The sequence below is a fragment of the Ovis aries genome, chromosome 1, assembly GCF_016772045.2.
Source record: "Ovis aries strain OAR_USU_Benz2616 breed Rambouillet chromosome 1, ARS-UI_Ramb_v3.0, whole genome shotgun sequence".
Lineage (NCBI taxonomy): Eukaryota > Metazoa > Chordata > Mammalia > Artiodactyla > Bovidae > Ovis > Ovis aries.
In genome coordinates, this window is record NC_056054.1 from 162,557,168 (window position 1) to 162,573,258 (window position 16,091).

Below are 16,091 nucleotides of genomic sequence, written 5' to 3' on the forward strand. Positions count from 1 at the left end.
TTAAATTTTCTTCCCAAAACTTGATTCCCTTCCTTGTTCTGTACCTGTCTCTCTTCAAGATTGAGGAGTATTAAGAAACGTGAAAATTGAAACTGAGCAGGGTCCTGTGGTCCTCCCTTCTCCTATGTCCTCAGTGTGCCTTTTGGTTGTAGGAAAACTTTAATCAAACAATAAATTTAATTAAAGGAGTGAAAAAATGCAGAAACAAAGGAAAATGCTGAAATGAGACCAAATAATAACATTTAATAGTTTAGCCATTAAACAAAAGTCAGGGGCTTTAAGTTCCTCCTCAGGGGCTATAGATAATATTCTGAACAGTATTCACTGAGCTGCCTAATAGATACTTTCTGTTTTCCCTGATGACTCCACAGGTAAGGAATCCATAGGACTGACTGAGTGACTAAATTTCACAGCAGAATTTAAATTAAAGAAAATTTAGTAGGGTGTGATCTGTGGTTTGTTTTTGTTGTTTTGTTGATCTTTTCACCATGGGGGCCCAAAAGACTACTTAGCATGTGGCCTAAACTTCAGAAGCATTTATGAAGATAGTCTGTTCTCATTCAGATAAAGAGAACTAACTCACTCATTGTTTTATTGTGTTTTTGGTTTTTTCTGTAGACACTTGGCTGTGTATTAGGACAAAATAATATGTATTTACAAATAAATCAGAATTTGATTTTACATAAGGTAAATGTCTAGAATGCTATTTAGAAATATTTATATTAGATGAATTAGTGTATGGATGATAAGCATGTTTTAAATGGAAGTCTGATAAGCATATCAGCAAAAGATTTAAATTACAGTAACCGATTTTGACATCCTTAGTAAATGCCAAGAAACATAGCTTTTACAGCAAGTTCATGGAAATACTCCGATTAAATATTCATGAATTCTCTACTAAAAGAAAAGTCTCTTATGGTCTTGTTTGACAGAGAATGACCTTTGCTTCAATGAGTTCCCATCTTTGCTGTAACTTAGTGTTCAGATACCCTGCTTAGATGAATAAAACATAGCATTTTGTTCTTTGTATTTAGTATATGTGATAATTAATAGAAAAGAAAACTTTGAGGCTTTAAAATGAAGTAAATGGGTTAAAAAAAGGCATTAAGAAATCTTAGAAGATCAATTTCTCAGCAGGAAATTTGTCAAAGCAATTAGGATCCACCCTGACTTGGGCAAACACAGTAGTATTCAATTGATGTGCTGTTTCACATAACTAAAGCATTTTTAACTTTAGTGATCTGTGCTAGTCATACAGTCAGTCACCTAATGGTTCATATACATAGGAGTCAATGGCTTCGTTATGTGAAAAAGAACTTTATGATGATAATAAAGTCAGATGTACTACAGTTTTTAATATGAAAACAAAACAAATAAGAAAGCATAAATTGGATAACTTTCAACCAGATATACTATAGATTCAATATAGATTCAATTATGGTATTTGTGCTTCTCTTTTTAGTTTTTATTGTCCTTTAGAAGGAAGGTGCTCTTATTTTCTACTGAGATATACTTTAAAAACATTAACAGTTAACGTAGACAGGAAGTCATGTCCTGAAGATCTGAAAATTTGCTAAAACAACCATTCATTCCACCACACCCTCTGAGCAAATAAGGTATCACCTGGTCCAAAAGAAAGCACTACATTAATTTTTGTGGCCATAGAACAGCAACAATGTATTTAATCAGTGATTTACTTAGTGGCCTGACCCAGAGGCAGGAGTTTATTCTATGGTATTGAAAGATTATTTAGGACTTCAGTGGATAGATATGTAGGGAATAAGGTATGGACTCATTATATTTTTATAATGATATCTTTATGGAAAGACTTAACACTTGATTCTAATGGAAACATTGACATCACGTGTCCCCAGAGAAGAAGTATTTGTGCCTTTGTTGTGAGACTTATATCTGTTTTCTGCCAAAGCTCTCTGACATATACTAGACACATCCAGAAACATTACAAAAAAGGGCATTACTATTATTTGGTTAACATAAACTTGCAGAATTAAAACAAAAGGCCAAGTTCATATTATTGAAATTGTTCATTGAAAATGCATGCCCTGAAAATTAGATTCTACCATATTGGCTAGAATGAAGTACCAGTGGGTGGCATGAGATTTTTAAATGTTCCCTGGCATGCAATTAACAGGACCTAGAAAATTCCAATCAAGTATATATGTTTGAATAAATGTTTCAATTTCCTGGACTTACTTCTATATCAGCAGTCCCCAAAGTATTTCTACAGAGGATTACTACTGTGACATACTTTTAAAAAAGTGTTTCCTTGGTCAGTTGAGTTGAGGAAATGTGCATGCTATATGATATCCTTTGCTACTTACAAAGCAGAATAACACATTCAAAGCTTTGATAATACCTTCAATAAGAAAACTTATTTGGCTTTTTTTCCCATCTAGTGTTCCCAAAATAGTACTAACTACACAAATCTTTTCCTGTGCAATATTTATTGAAATCCTAAACATGTAATTTTCTGGAAGATTACTCCCAATATAGCATTTACCAAAGATATTCAAATTTAATAAATATCTCTTGGGAACTACTTGCCACAAGTCTTTCATATATGAAGAAACATTTTGTTATCTGCATGACTTTTTAGCATGTGGCATATGAAAGGTTTTCCTGGATTTGTGGTGTTGACTATTGCAAAATCTTATAAGATTTATTAATGAAATGGCTCTTTTATAATAATAACAGTGTTTGTTCAATGTTCTATTGCTCATGATAGTAGCAATAGCCAGTAATCTTGAATGTTTGCAGTGTATCAGGAGTTATTTTAAATGCTTTAAATGAAACTATATACTTAATCCTCATAATAACCCTCAATGGTGGATGTTATTATTTCTTCTTTTTAGAAGAAAAAAAAGGAAAACGGAGAAGTTAAATAAATTTCTCACATTCGCATGACCAGTGAGTAACAGAGCTGGGATTCAAAACCAAGGAGCCTGACTCCAAAGTCCACGTGCATAATCCCAGCACTACATTGCCACTTATCAGGAGAGCCCCTGCTGGGACTCTCCTGATCCTCCCTCCCTCGTCACTCATTTGTGGCTTTAGGTTCCTAGTGGCTTCTAGAGTATCTCAGTGAAAAGGAAACCCAGTCTTGTTCCAGAAACTTAAGACATTTGACAGTCTTTCTGAGGTTTTTATGCCAGAAATATGTCAGTAGTCAATACAAACTCTTGAGCTAGTTAAAGATTTTAAAATTTAAAAAATAAATAAAATAAATAAATAAATAAAGTTTCCAAAGGTTAGGCTAATATTATTTCCACAGTAGTTTTCTAGACATTCTGATATTTTATGAACATAGTGCCAGTAAAAGTTCTCCATTTTATATAATATGAAATAAGAAAAATATAATGTTATCACCTCTTTTTTGATATTTACAGTGAATTTGTTTAATCTAGCATTTCCCAAAGATATAATTAGAATTTGAAGATATTATAACTCCTTCAGGAACACCTCTCAGCATCTTAAAGACTACAGTTAACAACATTCTTAGTTTGGTAAATAGTGATTTATGACCAGTGAGGTGCTGGTATTTAAAAACTAGGTCTCCAGGGCAAAAATGAAAGGAAGTTTGATTTGCAGAAGTGAAAAGATAGGCACAATAGGTTCTGAAAAGCTGACAAGGTCTGACTTTAGTACACCATTTGTTTCTTAATATTGTCAAAATCTAGAATTACCTCTTACATTAACATAAAAATTGGCATCTATTTACTGGGAGGCCATTATTTAAAAGGTCAAGACAGGTTTTTTAAGGGTTATAGTCAAGTGTCTTATCTGATTACTTTATGTGGACAGTTTACAAACTGCTTGAAAAGTCACATTTGGATTAGTTCAGTTCAGTTCAGTCACTCAGTCGTGTCCGACTCTTTATGAACCCATGAATTGCAGCACGCCAGGCCTCCCTGGCAATCACCAATTCCTGGAGTTTACTCAAACTCTTGTCCATCGAGTTGGTGATGCCATCCAGCCATCTCATCCTCTGTCATTCCCTTTTCCTCCTGCCCTCAATCCCTCCCAGGATCAGAGTCTTTTCCAATGAGTCAACTCTTCGCATGAGGTGGCCAAAGTTTTGGAGTTTCAGCTTTAGCATCATTCCTTCCAATGAACATCCAGGACTTATCTCCTTTACGATGGACTGATTGGATCTCCTTGCAGTCTAAGGGACTCTCAAGAGTCTTCTACAACACCACAGTTCAAAAGCATCAATTCTTCAGCGCTCAGCTTTCTTCACAGTCCAACTCTCACATCCATACATGCGCACTGGAAAAATCAGATGGTCAACACTGAAATCAGATTGATTATATTTTTTGCAGCCAAAGATGGAGAAGCTCTATACAGTCAGCAAAAACAAGACCGGGAGCTGACTGTGGCTCAGATCATGAACTCCTTATTGCCAAATGCAGACTTAAATTGAAGAAAGTAGGGAAAACCACTAGACCATTCAGGTATGACCTAAATCAAATCCCTTATGATTATACAGTGGAAGTGAGAAATAAATTTAAGGGACTAGATCTGATAGAGTGCCTGATGAACTATGAACAGAGGTACGGGAGACAGGGATCAAGACCATCCCCATGGAAAAGAAATTCAAAAAACCAAATGGCTGTCTGGGGAGGCCTTATAAATAGCTGTGAAGAGAAGTGAAGAGCAAAGGAGAAAAGGAAAGATATAAGCATCTGAATGCAGAGTTCCAAAGAATAGCAAAGAGAGATAAGAAAGCTGTCCTCAGTGATCAATGCAAAGAAATAGAGGAAAAGAACAGAATGGGAAAGACTAGAGATCTCTTCAAAAAAATTAGAGATACCAAGGGAATATTTCATGCAAAGATGGCCTTGATAAAGGACAGAAATGGTATGGACCTAACTGAAGCAGAAGATATTAAGAAGAGGTGGCAAGAATACACAGAAGAACTGTACAAAAAAGAACTTCATGACCCAGATAATCACGATGGGGTGGTCACTTACCTAGAGCCAGAAATCCTGGAATGTGAAGTCAAGTGGGCATTAGGAAGCATCACTAAGAACAAAGCTAGTGGAGGTTATGGAATTCCAGGTGAGCTATTTCAAATCCTGAAAGATGATGCTGTGAAAGTGATGCACTCAATATGCCAGCAAATCTGGAAGACTCAGCAGTGGCCACAGGATGGGAAAAGGTCAATTTTCATTCCAGTCCCAAAGAAAGGCAATGCCAAGGAATGCTCAAGCTACCAAACAATTGCACTCATTTCACACGCTAGTAAAGTAATGCTCAAAATTCTCCAAGCCAGCAATACGTGAACCATGAAGTTCCTGATGTTCAAGCTGGTTTTAGAAAAAGCAGAGGAACGAGAGATCAAATTGCCAACATCTGCTGGATCATTGAAAAAGCAAGAGAGTTCCAGAAAAACATCTATTTCTGCTTTAGTGACTATGCCAAAGCCTTTGACTGTGTGGATCACAATAAACTGTGGAAAATTCTGAAAGACATGGGAATACCAGACCACCTGACCTGCCTCTTGAGAAACCTGTATGCAGGTCAGGAAGCAACAGTTAGAACTGGACATGGAACAACAGACTGGTTCCAAACAGGAAAAGGAGTACATCAAGGCTGTCTATTGTCACCCTGCTTATTTAACTTCTATGCAGAGTACATCATGAGAAACGCTGGACTGGAAGAAACACAAGCTGGAATCAAGACTGCCGGGAGAAATATCAACATCCTCAGATATGCAGATGACACCACCCTTATGGCAGAAAGTGAAGAGGAACTAAAAAGCCTCTTGATGAAAGTGAAAGAGGAGAGTGAAAAAGTTGGCGTAAGGCTCAACATTCAGAAAATGAAGATCATGGCATCCGATCCCATCACTCCATGGGAAATAGATGGGGAAACAGTGGAAACAGTGTCAGACTTTATTTTGGGGGGGGCTCCAAAATCACTGCAGATGGTGATTGCAGCCATGAAATTAAAAGATGCTTACTCCTTGGAAGAAAAGTTATGACCAACCTAGATAGCATATTCAAAAGCAGAGGCATTACTTTGCCAACATTTGGACTAAGTCATTATCAATATGGTTTTAATATTGTAGTGTTTCTTCCAGAATTCCAACATTAGATGCATATCAAGATAGCCTTTATCCTAATATTTCTATCTCTAGGTACTTAAATGTACTCCCATCACTAAAAGGCGTATGCAAGAGTATATAAAAAGGACAGTAAGTACACACCTAAGTGGGAACAAAATCTCCAAAGGGAATACCATAAGGAAAGAAAAGAGAAAAGCCATTTAGAACAGGTTCATTTCAAAGGTTCACTATCTAGAGATTTTTACTCCCTAGATTTCTGTGCCCTAATGAAGTTCCCTCTAGTTCCTTATAAATACCACCTTATCACAAAATGGCACATTGATATGTATAAGGAGTTCAAAAATGCTCTCATAAAAACATCTAAGACAACAATACCACCCACAATTATACTACTATTAATAGCATTGAGCCCATGCTCATTGCATTGACGCTGTCAGGGAAGAAAAAGAAAATTGTCTACCTTCTTTTTATATTGTTCTGGGACTTATGAATTAAATTGACAAAAGAGAGATTATCAACAGAAAAGATGGATTTTTATTCATGTATATACATAGTTCATAGAAAAATATGACTCAAGGGGACATTTAGAACTGGGGACTTATATCTTGACAGGGGAAGGGGAGGGGAATAAAGAGCACTTATGGGAAAACAGATGACATTTAGAAAAGATAAATGGACCCTTACAAAAATAGATGGCAGATATATAGTTTTGTGACAGTGTCTGTTTAGATGATTTCTTAGGGTGCTAACTTCTCCTTTCTCGTGATAGGCATGAGTCCTCCCTGGTAGGAGGACTCCTGTGGGACGGGATTTATGACAGTTGAATTCTTCCAGGAGGCTTTGATTTTAAACAGATAAGTAGAGTTTAGAAGTTTAAAAAAAGAAACATCATAGTGTATATTCTCAAATGGACAAGACGTATAAAGTGTAGAGGGCAGTGTTGGGCTAATTCACTTCAGTTGTGTCTGACTCTTTACGACACTATGGACCATAGACTGCCAGGCTCCTCTGTCTAAGGAATTCTCCAGGCAAGAATACTGGAGTGGGTTGCCATTTCCTCCTCCATAGGATCTTCCCAACTCAGGAACTGAACCTGCGTCTCTGGCATCTCCTGACTGGCAGGCGGGTTCTTTACCACTAGCGCCACCTAGCAGAACAGTTCAAAATGTGGGAAGATATAATTGAGATTAGGAAACTGATCTAAGCAAATTATACTCAGGTTTTTCTGAAGCATAGCTGCATGCAAGGAAACATTTCTGTGGGATCTGGAAAATAAATCTCCAGCAAGCAGAGGTCATTTCTCAGTGGATTTATAATTCATTTCTCACTGGCTTTATGATATAGGGTAATTTTTAGCCTGCTAGACCACTTCTCTTTGAAAACAGATTTGGCTTGCTTGAGAACCAGGAAAATTAGGCAACTAACAGCTACAAAGATGTGCCAAAGATGGCCACAATAAAATACAGAATGGTATGGACCTAACAGAAGTAGAAGATATTAAGAGGCGGCAAGAATACACAAAAGAACTATACAAAAAAGATCTGCATAACCTAGATAATCACAATGGTGTGATCACTCACCTAGAGCCAGACATCCTAGAATGTGAAGTCAAGTGGACCTTAGAAAGCATCACTACGAACAAAGCAAGTGGAGGTGATGGAATTCCAGTGGAGCTATTTCAAATCCTGAAAGATGATGCTGTGAAAGTGATGCACTCAATCTGCCAGCAAATTTGGAAAACTCAGCAGTGGCCCAAGGACAAGGAAAGGTCAATTTTCATTCCAATCCCAAAGAAAGGCAAAGCCAAAGAATGCTCAAACTACCACACAATTGCACTCATCCCATACGTTAACAAAGTAATGCTCAAAATTTTCCAAGCCAGGCTTCAACAGTACATGAACTATGAACTTCCAGATGTTCAAGCTGGATTTATAAAAGTCAGAGGAACCAGATGTCAAATTGCCAACATCCGTTGAATCACTGAAAAAGCAAGAGAGTTCCAGAAAAGTATCTACTTCTGCTTTATTGACTATGCCAAAGCCTTTGACTGTGTGGATCACAATAAACTGTGGAAAATTCTTCAAGAGATGGGAATACAGACCACCTGACCTGCCTTTTGAGAAACCTATATGCAGGTCAGGAAGCAACACTTAGAACTGGGCATGGAACAATGGACTGGTTCCAAATTGGGAAAGGAGTATGTCAAGGCTTTATTTTGTTACCCTGCTTATTTAACTTATATGCAGAGTACATCATGTGAAATGCCAGGCTGAATGAAACACAAACTGGAATCAAGATTGCCAGGAGAAATATCAATAACTTCAGATATGCAGATAGCACCACACTTATGGCAGAAAGTAAATAAGAACTAAAGAGCCTTTTGATAAAAGTGAAAGAGGAGAGTGAAAAAGTGGCTTAGAACTCAATATTCAGAAAACTAAGGTCATGGCATATGGTCCCATCACTTCATGGCAAATAGATGGGGAAACAATGGAAATAGTGTCAGACTTTATTTTGGGGGCCTCCAAAATCACTAGAGATGTTGATTACAGCCATGAAATTAAAAGACACTTACTCCTTGCAAGGAAAGTTATGACCAACCTAGACAGCATATTCAAAAGCAGAGACATTACTTTGCCAACAAAGGTCCATCTAGTCAAGGCTATGGTTTTTCCAGTGGTCATGTATGGATGTGAGAGTTGGACTGTGAAGAAAGCTGAGCACCGAAGAATTGATGCTTTTGAAGTGTGGTGTTGGAGAAGACTCTTGAGAGTCCCTTGGACTGCAAGGAGATCCAACCAGTCCATTCTAAAGGAGATCAGTCCTGGGTGTTCTTTGGAAGGAATGATACTAAGGCTGAAACTCCAGTACTTTGGCCACCTCATGTGAAGAGTTGACTCACTGGAAAAGACTCTGATGCTGGGAGGGATTGAGGACAGGAGGAAAAGGGGACAACAGAGGATGAGATGGCTGGATGGCATCACCGACTTGATGGACGTCAGTTTGAGTGAACTACGGGAGATGGTGATGGACAGGGAGGCCTGGCGTGCTGCGATTCATGGGGTAGCAAAGAATCAGACACGACTGAGCGATTGAACTGAACTGACTGAAAATCACTACATACGGTGTCTGCAGCCATGAAATTTTAAGACGCTTGCTCCTTGGAAGAAAAGGTATGACCAACCTAGACAGCATATTAAAAAGCAGAAACATTACTTTGCCAACAAAGGTCCATCTAGTCAAAGCTTTGGTCTTTTCAGTAGTTGTGTATGGATGTGAGAGTTGGACTTAAAGAAAATTGACCACCGAAGAACTGATGCTTTTGAACTGTGATGTTGGAGAATACTCTTGAGAATCGCTTAGACAGCAAGAAGATCCAACCGGTCCATCCTAAAGGAAATCAGTACTGAATATTCATTGGAAGGACTGAGGCTGAAGCTGAAAGTCCAGTACTTTGACCACCTGATGTGAGAAACTGACTTAATTTGAAAAGACCCTGATTCTGGGAAAGATTGAAGGTGGGAGAAGAAGGGGACAACAAAGGATGTGATCTCTGGATGGTATCACTGACTCAATGGACATGAATTTGAGTATGCTCCAGGTGTTGGTAATGGACAGGGAAGTCTGGCGTGCTGCAGTGCCTGGGATCTCAAAGAGTCAGACACATCTGATCGACTGAACTGAACTGAACTGAACTGAACAGCTACAAATACAAATCAAAAACATATGTATCAAATTAATAGATATGTGAAAGTGAAGTCGTGTCCAACTCTTTGTGACCCCGTGGACTGTAGCCTACCAGGCTTCTCCGTCCATGGGATTCTCCAGGCAAGAATACTGGAGTGGGTTACCATTTCCCTCTCTAGGGGATCTCCCTGACCCAGGGATTGAACCTGGGTCTCCTGCATTGGAGGCAGACGATTTAACCTCTAAGAGATAGGGAGGGGAATTATGGGTCACTCCTGCCATGAGGGGAACTTGCCTTTTCTCTGTGCAGGGAGGCAGGTCACTGAGCAGACAAGACAGGTAGGGTGACTCTTAAACCCTCCAGAGACTGGCCTAATTAGTAAAGCGTTTAGCACAGCCAATGTGGAGACTGGAAGTAGGGTTGGGACGGCAGGCAGGTGGGAGAGGCAGGAGGGCCAGGGGGCAGCTGAGTGGGAGGGCTCACTCACAGCAGTCCTGGTAGACCTTGACCACCTGGGTGAACTCCTCCAGCTCTTTGGCACAGTTCAAAAAATTCCCATTATTGAAATTTGTCTTTTTTAAAATCATTTTTTAATTGGAGTATAACTGCTTTACAATATTGTATTTTCTGCTGTATAACAGTGTGAACAAGCTTTAATTATACATCTATTCCCTCCTTCTCGAGCTTGCCACACAATCCTTCCCCCACTCAGCCCCTCTAGGTCATCACGGAGCACTGAGCTGAGCCCCCTGTGTAGACAGCAGGCTCCCACGAGCTGTATGTGTTACACGTGATAGTGTGTATATGTCAGTGCTACTCTCTCAGTTCATCCCACCCATTCTTTCCTTCCTGTGCCCACAAGTCTGTTCTCTACATCTGTGTCTTTATTCCTGCCATGCAGATAGGTTCATCAGTAGCATTTTCTCAATTCCATATATACAAATTAATATGCAATATTTGCTTTTTATCATTCTGACTGACTTTTCTGTATGACTGTCTTAAGTTCAACTATGTCATTACATATGACCCATTTTTCTCCTTTTTAGGAATATTCCAAAAATATGAGTAACATTCCAAAAATATGGAATGCTTCATGAGTTTGCCTGTTATCCCTGCACAGGGACCATGCTAATCTTCTCTGTATCCTTCCAGTTTAAGTATGTGTGCTGCTGGAGCAAGCACAAAATTGATCTCTTATATCAAAGTCAGAAAACCATGAAAATAATTATAGTAAATGACATAATTCTAAAACTATTTAAGGACAGAGGTACATATATTCAAGGTAACACTCAAAACACTTACATATTTTATAGCTTAGGCATTATCCAGATTGAAGAGTGCTGGCTGTAAACCATTGTGATGGCCATGATATTGTGTACCAACTAAAATACCATCATTACAATGCCAAGTATATTTCCTGGTTTTCCTGTCACTTTACTTAAAATAACCTAATACAACTTGAATATTCAGAAATTATGAATTTGCTAAATTCCAATTTTAGTTTTTAAAATTAATATTACATTTTATGCATTTTCATGTATATTACATGATAATGTTAGTATTAAGAAAACAAATACTACTTGGTTGTATGAACTCACCATGCAAATATGTAGACTAAAATTTTTTTTATCTACATATTGTTTCCCCTAGAAATAGAATTTAGGGAAAAAAACACAATTATTTAACACATCATGTTGCATTTTAAAGAAATATGAGTGTGGCTAAGATTTACATTATTGATAATGAATTATACTACTTAGATCATTTTTAGCTTTAACAGTCTTTGCAATCCTATTAACTTCTTTAATAAATTTGGAGCAATGCCATTTGGCTTGTTAACAAAGTAGTCACAAATATCAGTGGGAAAAATTGTAGCATATGCACTAAATACTTTTGAAGCTACTATGAGAACATGAAGTAGAAATTATGAGCTAGCAGCCAATAGGAGAAAACACAGGCTTTTTTCTACATGCAGTCATGATTTGTAAACAACAATTACTAACTAGAGAAAATGAGAGCAAAGCACAGAGCTCAACCAGGTGTTATTTTATGTAAGTGATTTACTCTGCTATTTGATCAATGATAAGAACAAAATCACCCATATCCTCAGGAAGCCATGAATGTTTCAAGGCAGCTGTGATAGCACCTGGATACTTGTCCTACGCAAAGACTATCTCCATCAAGGAAGAATCAAGATTTATTCCTCTCGGCTTGAACCAGAAACAAGGCCGATAAATCTGTTGTTGCATTGCATTATTTCTTTAATGAGAGAACAAAGGCAGGTTTACAGTCCTATTTATGGTGAATTGGCAGGAATACACTTGCATCCTCTTGAATCTGTGTGACAGAATCACCTAGCATTCCCCCGAGTGGGCAGCAGCATGAGTGCTTTCTTCTGCCTTTCTATACTTTCTATAAAAGCACGCACACACATCTTAAACGCACACATACACGCTCACACTCATGCACACTCATATGTATACACACACATTCACATACTCTCACGCACTCATACACTCGTGCACACACACATACAGATTTACGTGTACACACGCCATGCATACTGTTGGTAAGGAAGAAATTTTCTTCCCCCTTCTATGTTCTTCTGGCTGATCTAAAAATAAAATTGACCTGAGACAGACTGACAAGAAAAATCAAACAAAAGTTTGATAAAATGTATTAATGAGCGATAAAGAATCTGCCTGCAGTGCAGGAGACCCAGGTTCAATCCCTGGATCAGGACGATCCCATGGACTAGGAAATACTCCAGTATTCTTGCCTGAAGAATCCCATAGACAGAGGAAAAACCCAGGAAATCTGAGTAACTCACCAAAAAAATGATTGAAACCTTCACCTTAAACACCATTGTCAGCCAAATATTCATACACAAGAGTATGCTGGAGTAGTGATTTGGGATTCCAAAAAGAAAAAAGGAAATTCATAGGAAAGCATTTGTTTGTTGTGCCATACAGAGACAGTGGGGCACAGAGAGGATCTTGACAAGCCTGATAAGTTTGTCCCACCACATCTAGTCCATATTCTTTTCAGGTATCACTGGTGATATCTGTATTCAAGGAACAGAACCTTTACATAAATTCTTTAGACAGCTAAGAGGGACATGAAAAGAAAGGCTTCCTGAGTCTTCTGTTTCTTAAAAATAATCAGCCTCTTCCACTAAGCATGAAGTCCTCCAGATCCATGCATGTTGCTGGCTCAGTAATAATTCACTGTTTATATATCACATCTCCTTTATCCATTCATCTGGTGATGGACATTGGGTGATTTCCATAACTTGCGTTGTTTTCTTTATTGTAAATAATGCTGCTATAATTTTTGGGGCTCCAAAATCACTGCAGATGGTGACTGCAGCCATGAAATTAAAAGATACTCACTCCTTGGAAGAAAAGTCATGACCAACCTAGATAATACATTCAAAGGCAGAGACATTACTTTGCCGACTAAGGTCTGTCTAGTCAAGGCTATGGTTTTTCCTGTGGTCATGTATGGATGTGAGAGTTGGACTGTGAAGAAGGCTGAGCACCGAAGAATTGATGTGTTTGAACTGTGGTGTTGGAGAAGACTCTTGAGGGTCCCTTGGACTGCAAGGAGATCCAACCAGTCCATTCTGAAGGAGATCAACCCTGGGATTTCTTTAGAAGGAATGATGCTAAAGCTGAAGCTCCAGTACTTTGGCCACCTCATGTGAAGAGTTGACTCATTGGCAAAGACTCTGATGCTGGGAGAGATTGGGGGCAGGAGGAGAAGGGGACGACCGAGGATGAGATGGCTGGATGGCATCACTGACTCGATGGATGTGAGTCTGAGTGAACTCTGGGAGTTGGTGATGGACTGGAAGGCCTGGCATGCTACAATTCATGGGGTCGCAAAGAGTCGGACACGACTGAGCGACTGAACTGAACTGAACTGAAAGATTGTATGTATGTATTTTCAACTTAGTGTTTTCCTGTCTTGTTTTGTTTTTTCAGATATATACCCATGAGTAGAATTTCTGGATCATATGGTAAGCTTCCCAGGTGGTGCTAGTGGTAAGAACCTGCCTGCCAGTGCAGGAGATATAAGAGACATGGGTTCAATCCCTGGATCAGGAAGATCCCCTGCAGAAGGGCATGGCAACCCATTCCAATAGTCTTGCCTGGAGAATCCCATGGAAGGAGGAGCCTGATGGACTACAGTCCATAGGGTCGTAGAGTTGGACACAGTGGAAGCAAGTTAGCATACACACATGAACTCATGACAGTTCTGTCTTCAATTTTTTGAGAAACCTCCACACTGTTTTTCATAGTGGCCATACCAATTTACATTCCCCCAGTGTACAGGAATTTGCTTTTCTACACATCCTCGCCATTATTTATTTGTATTTTCTAGGATGTTATCCATTCTGACATGTATGAGGTGGTGTTTCATTGTGGTTTTGATTTACATTTCTCTAATAATTAGTGATGTTGAGCATCTTTTCATGTGCCTTTTACCCATCTATATGTCTTCTTTCTGAGAAGGGAATGGCTACCCACTCCAGTTCTTGCCTGGAGAATTCCATGGACAGAGGAGCCTGACAGACTATAGTCCATGGGGTCACAAAGAGTCGGATATGTCTTCTCTGGAAAAATATCTATTCAGGTTTTCTGTGTTCAATCATTCGGTCTTGTCTGACTCTGCAACCCCATGGACTATAGCCTACCAGGCCCATCTGTCCATGGGATTTTCCCTGGCAAGAATACTGGAGTGGATTGCCATTTCCTCCTCCAGGGATCGAAGATGCATCTCCTGCATTGCAGGCCATTTCTTTAAAGGTGAGCCACTGGGGAAGCCTATTCAGGTCTATGTGTGTGTGTTAAGTAGCTTCAGTTGTGTCCAACTCTTGGCAACTGTATGGAGTAGGCTCTCTGTCCATGGGATCCTCCAGACAAGAATACCGAGTGGGTTGCCATGCCCTCAACCAAGGGATCTTCCTGACCCAGGGGGATTGCATTTCTTATGTCTCCTGCTTTGGGTTCTTTGCTACAAGCACCACCTGGGAAGCCCTCTTCAGGTCTACTACCTATTCTTAACCAGATAGTTTGTTTTTTTATATTGAAATATAGGAGCTGTTTATGTATCCTGGATATTAAGTCCTTATCAGTGGTATTATTTGCAAATATTTTCTCCTGTTTAGTGGGTTGTCTTTTCCTTTTGTCAATGATTTCCTTTGCTTGTAAAAGCTGTTACGTTAAATTAGATCCCATTTGTTTATTTTTCCTTTTATTTATTTTGCCTTAGAAGACAGATCAAAACAATATTGCTGCAATTTATGTCAAAAAGTGCTCTTCTTACGTTCTTTTCTGGGATTGTTATTGTTTCAGGTCTTATATTTAGGTCTTTAATCCATTATAAGTTTATTTCTGTATATAGTGTGAGGAAATAGTCTAATCTCATTCTTTTGCTTATAGCTGTCCAACTTTCCCAGCACCACTTACTGAAGAGACTGTCTTTACTTCATTGTATATTCTTGCCTCCTTTGTCATAGATTAATTGACCACAGGCACATGGATTTATTTCTGAGCTCTCTAGTGAGATAATCAGACAGAGTAAAATAAATATTCTTGGTTATAACTTACATGTGAAATCTTAAAAAAAAAAAAAAGATAATACAAATGAATGAATGTGTATAACTGTAGATCAAATAAAAAAGAAAGCACAGCCTAAAAGTTGAGCATTATGTTTTGTTTGGCAGACACTCTTAGGACTTTGAGCCCAGGAAAAAGCATCTCAATGCTGAGACTGCTCAGAAGAGGACTGGGGAAAGCCGGGATATATGGGAGTTTTTGCAACTAAATCAGGTAGTCAGACCATTAAAAGACTACTGTTAATGAAAGAAAACCAGGTTTCTAAAGGAATTTAGCACTTTTCTATGGATGGAAAGATGCAAGAGTCTGGACTCACTGAAACCATTCCTTTGATATGCACCTCAGCTATCTGGGGCCAGTATCCTGAGTTTTCTCAGTGCACAGTTGGGATGGCTGCAGCAGCTGACCGCTAGATGGGCTTGGCAGTGGGCAGCCTGCAGCCCATTTGTCTCCATCCTGAGTTTCCCTCAGGGCTCACCTTCTGGGCAGCTTTAATGTAATGACTTGATGGCTGCAGCATCTTTTGTTTACTGATATGGCAGACAACCTTTTAGTCATGATTAAAAAAAAAAACAGGAACTGACTCACAGATACATAGAACAAACTAGTGGTTACCAGTGGGGAGAGGGAAGTGGGATGAAGGACAACATAAGCATATAGGATTAAGAGATTAAAACTACCATGTATACAA

General features: G+C 38.8%; 1 protein-coding gene and 1 non-coding gene across 3 annotated transcripts in view; one reads left to right on the forward strand and one right to left on the reverse strand.

Moving 5' to 3' along the window:
* The window catches only part of EPHA6 (EPH receptor A6), a 985,602-nt gene that overhangs the window by 574,551 nt on the left and 394,960 nt on the right, over positions 1–16,091 (forward strand). The window lies entirely within an intron of this gene.
* Positions 10,852–10,958, reverse strand: LOC114111145 (U6 spliceosomal RNA). The gene has a single exon (XR_003587249.1). It is a non-coding gene; the product is annotated as a U6 spliceosomal RNA (small nuclear RNA).